The following is a 5293-nucleotide window of genomic DNA, read 5'->3' as shown; positions in this document are numbered from 1 at the left end:
TTTAGCTGTGCAGAAGAAGAACAACAAGAAGAAGAAATATCTCGAAATATGTCCATCAGGACCCTTCCCTTGAGATAAATCTGCAAATATCTCGGAAACGAAGCGAGCTATGGGAAAATGTTAAGAGACCTTTTTCGTAGAGAATTATGTTTCCTACAATTTATGTTCTATGATATTTTTTGATCAGAAGCGTAGTTTTCGAGATATATCGAGATGTTTAAAAGTGCCGAAGCCGCACCAACATAATAGAGATACAGAAACACCGTGGCCCCTTTCTTTGGGATAACTCTGCACTATTGCGAGCTGGAAATGCCACTTCCAGTTTAGCTGTGCAGAAGAAGAACAACAAGAAGAAGAAATATCTCGAAATATGTCCGTCAGGACCCTTCCCTTGAGATAAATCTGCAAATATCTCGGAAACGAAGCGAGCTATTGCAAAACGTTAAGAGACCTTTTTTGTAGAGAATTAAGTTTCCTACTTTTTATGTTCTATGATATTTTTTGATCAGATGCGTAGTTCTCGAGATATATCAAGATATTTAAAAGCTCCGAAGCTGCACCAACATAATAGAGGTACAGAAACACCGTGGCCCCTTTCTTTGAGATAACTCTGCACTATTGCGAGCTGCAAATGCCACTTCCAGCTTAGCTGTGCAGAAGAAGAACAACAAGAAGAAGAAATATCTCGAAATATGTCCGTCGGCCCCTTCCCTTGAGATAAATCTGCAAATATCTCGGAAACGAAGCGAGCTATGGCAAAATGTTAAGAGACCTTTTTTGTAGAGAATTCAGTTTCCTACTTTTTATGTTGTATGATATTTTTCGATCAGAGGCGTAGTTCTCGAGATATATCAAGATATTTAAAAGTTCCGAAGCAGCACCAACATAATAGAGATACAGAAACACCGTGGCCCCTTTCTTTGAGATTACTCTGCACGATTGCGAGCTGGAAATGCCACTTCCAGTTTAGCTGTGCAGAAGAAGAACAACAAGAAGAAGAAATATCTCGAAATATGTCCATCAGGACCCTTCCCTTGAGATAAATCTGCAAATATCTCGGAAACGAAGCGAGCTATGGCAAAATGTTAAGAGACCTTTTTCGTAGAGAATTATGTTTCCTACAATTTATGTTCTATGATATTTTTTGATCAGAAGCGTAGTTTTCGAGATATATCGAGATATTTAAAAGTGCCGAAGCCGCACCAACATAATAGAGATACAGAAACACCGTGGCCCCTTTCTTTGGGATAACTCTGCACTATTGCGAGCTGGAAATGCCACTTCCAGTTTAGCTGTGCAGAAGAAGAACAACAAGAAGAAGAAATATCTCGAAATATGTCCGTCAGGCCAGTTCCTTTGAGCTGAATCTGCAAATATCTCGGAAACGAAGCGAGCTATGGCAAAATGTTAAGAGACGTTTTTTGTAGAGAATTATGTTTCCTACAATTTATGTTCTATGATATTTTTTGATCAGAAGCGTAGTTTTCGAGATATATCGAGATATTTAAAAGTTCCGAAGCCGCACCAACATAATAGAGATACAGAAACACCGTGGCCCCTTTCTTTGAGATAACTCTGCACTAGTGCGAGCCACAAATGCCACTTCCAGCTTAGCTGTGCAGAAGAAGGACAACAAGAAGAAGAAATATCTCGAAATATGTCCGTCAGGCCCCTTCCCTTGAGATAAATCTGCAAATATCTCGGAAACGAAGCGAGCTATTGCAAAATGTTAAGAGACCTTTTTTGTAGAGAATTGAGTTTCCTACTTTTTATGTTCTATGAAATTTTTTGATCAGACGCGTAGTTCTCGAGATATATCAAGATATTTAAAAGTTCCGAAGCCGCACCAACATAATAGAGATACAGAAACACCGTGGCCCCTTTCTTTGAGATAACTCTGCACTATTGCGAGCTGCAAATGCCACTTCCAGCTTAGCTGTGCAGAAGAAGAACAACAAGAAGAAGAAATATCTCGAAATATGTCCGTCGGCCCCTTCCCTTGAGATAAACCTGCAAATATCTCGGAAACGAAGCGAGCTATGGCAAAATGTTAAGAGACCTTTTTTGTAGAGAATTCAGTTTCCTACTTTTTATGTTGTATGATATTTTTCGATCAGAGGCGTAGTTCTCGAGATATATCAAGATATTTAAAAGTTCCGAAGCCGCACCAACATAATAGAGATACAGAAACACCGTGGCCCCTTTCTTTGAGATTACTCTGCACGATTGCGAGCTGGAAATGCCACTTCCAGTTTAGCTGTGCAGAAGAAGAACAACAAGAAGAAGAAATATCTCGAAATATGTCCATCAGGACCCTTCCCTTGAGATAAATCTGCAAATATCTCGGAAACGAAGCGAGCTATGGCAAAATGTTAAGAGACCTTTTTCGTAGAGAATTATGTTTCCTACAATTTATGTTCTATGATATTTTTTGATCAGAAGCGTAGTTTTCGAGATATATCGAGATATTTAAAAGTGCCGAAGCCGCACCAACATAATAGAGATACAGAAACACCGTGGCCCCTTTCTTTGAGATTACTCTGCACGATTGCGAGCTGGAAATGCCACTTCCAGTTTAGCTGTGCAGAAGAAGAACAACAAGAAGAAGAAATATCTCGAAATATGTCCATCAGGACCCTTCCCTTGAGATAAATCTGCAAATATCTCGGAAACGAAGCGAGCTATGGCAAAATGTTAAGAGACCTTTTTTGTAGAGAATTATGTTTCCTACAATTTATGTTCTATGATATTTTTTGATCAGAAGCGTAGTTTTCGAGATATATCGAGATATTTAAAAGTGCCGAAGCCGCACCAACATAATAGAGATACAGAAACACCGTGGCCCCTTTCTTTGGGATAACTCCGCACTATTGCGAGCTGGAAATGCCACTTCCAGTTTAGCTGTGCAGAAGAAGAACAACAAGAAGAAGAAATATCTCGAAATATGTCCATCAGGACCCTTCCCTTGAGATAAATCTGCAAATATCTCGGAAACGAAGCGAGCTATGGCAAAATGTTAAGAGACCTTTTTTGTAGAGAATTATGTTTCCTACTTTTTATGTTCTATGATATTTTTTGATCAGACGCGTAGTTCTCGAGATATATCAAGATATTTAAAAGTTCCGAAGCCGCACCAACATAATAGAGATACAGAAACACCGTGGCCCCTTTCTTTGAGATAACTCTGCACTATTGCGAGCTGTAAATGCCACTTCCAGCTTAGCTGTGCAGAAGAAGAACAACAAGAAGAAGAAATATCTCGAAATATGTCCGTCAGGCCCCTTCCCTTGAGATAAATCTGCAATTATCTCGGAAACGAAGCGAGCTATGGCAAAATCTTAAGAGACCTTTTTTGTAGAGAATTATGTTTCCTACAATTTACGTTCTCTGATATTTTTTGATCAGAAGCGTAGTTTTCGAGATATATCGAGATATTTAAAAGTTCCGAAGCCGCACCAACATAATAGAGATACAGAAACACCGTGGCCCCTTTCTTTGAGATAACTCTGCACTACTGCGAGCTGGAAATGCCACTTCCAGTTTAGCTGTGCAGAAGAAGAACAACAAGAAGAAGAAATATCTCGAAATATGTCCGTCGGCCCCTTCCCTTGAGATAAATCTGCAAATATCTCGGAAACGAAGCGAGCTATAGCAAAATGTTAAGAGACCTTTTTTGTAGAGAATTCAGTTTCCTACTTTTTATGTTGTATGATATTTTTCGATCAGAGGCGTAGTTCTCGAGATATATCAAGATATTTAAAAGTTCCGAAGCAGCACCAACATAATAGAGATACAGAAACACCGTGGCCCCTTTCTTTGAGATTACTCTGCACGATTGCGAGCTGGAAATGCCACTTCCAGTTTAGCTGTGCAGAAGAAGAACAACAAGAAGAAGAAATATCTCGAAATATGTCCATCAGGACCCTTCCCTTGAGATAAATCTGCAAATATCTCGGAAACGAAGCGAGCTATGGCAAAATGTTAAGAGACCTTTTTCGTAGAGAATTATGTTTCCTACAATTTATGTTCTATGATATTTTTTGATCAGAAGCGTAGTTTTCGAGATATATCGAGATATTTAAAAGTGCCGAAGCCGCACCAACATAATAGAGATACAGAAACACCGTGGCCCCTTTCTTTGGGATAACTCTGCACTATTGCGAGCTGGAAATGCCACTTCCAGTTTAGCTGTGCAGAAGAAGAACAACAAGAAGAAGAAATATCTCGAAATATGTCCGTCAGGACCCTTCCCTTGAGATAAATCTGCAAATATCTCGGAAACGAAGCGAGCTATGGCAAAATGTTAAGAGACCTTTTTTGTAGAGAATTAAGTTTCCTACTTTTTATGTTCTATGGTATTTTTTGATCAGATGCGTGGTTCTCGAGATATATCAAGATATTTAAAAGTTCCGAAGCCGCACCAACATAATAGAGATACAGAAACACCGTGGCCCCTTTCTTTAAGATAACTCTGCACTATTGCGAGCTGCAAATGCCACTTCCAGCTTAGCTGTGCAGAGGAAGAACAACAAGAAGAAGAAATATCTCGAAATATGACCGTCAGGCCAGTTCCTTTGAGCTGAATCTGCAAATATCTCGGAAACGAAGCGAGCTATGGCAAAATGTTAAGAGACGTTTTTTGTAGAGAATTATGTTTCCTACAATTTATGTTCTATGATATTTTTTGATCAGAAGCGTAGTTTTCGAGATATATCGAGATATTTAAAAGTTCCGAAGCCGCACCAACATAATAGAGATACAGAAACACCGTGGCCCCTTTCTTTGAGATAACTCTGCACTAGTGCGAGCCGCAAATGCCACTTCCAGCTTAGCTGTGCAGAAGAAGAACAACAAGAAGAAGAAATATCTCGAAATATGTCCGTCAGGCCCCTTCCCTTGAGATAAATCTGCAAATATCTCGGAAACGAAGCGAGCTATTGCAAAATGTTAAGAGACCTTTTTTGTAGAGAATTGAGTTTCCTACTTTTTATGTTCTATGAAATTTTTTGATCAGATGCGTAGTTCTCGAGATATATCAAGATATTTAAAAGTTAAGAAGCCGCACCAACATAATAGAGATACAGAAACACCGTGGCCCCTTTCTTTGAGATAACTCTGCACTATTGCGAGCTGCAAATGCCACTTCCAGCTTAGCTGTGCAGAAGAAGAACAACAAGAAGAAGAAATATCACGAAATATGTCCGTTAGGCCCCTTCCCTTGAGATAAATCTGCAAATATCTCGGAAACGAAGCGAGCTATGGCAAAATGTTAAGAGACCTTTTTTGTAGAGAA

Source organism: Osmia lignaria, unplaced genomic scaffold (genome assembly GCF_051020975.1).
Source record: "Osmia lignaria lignaria isolate PbOS001 unplaced genomic scaffold, iyOsmLign1 scaffold0001, whole genome shotgun sequence".
Classification (NCBI taxonomy): domain Eukaryota; kingdom Metazoa; phylum Arthropoda; class Insecta; order Hymenoptera; family Megachilidae; genus Osmia; species Osmia lignaria.
Note: the sequence above shows the minus strand (reverse complement) of the source record.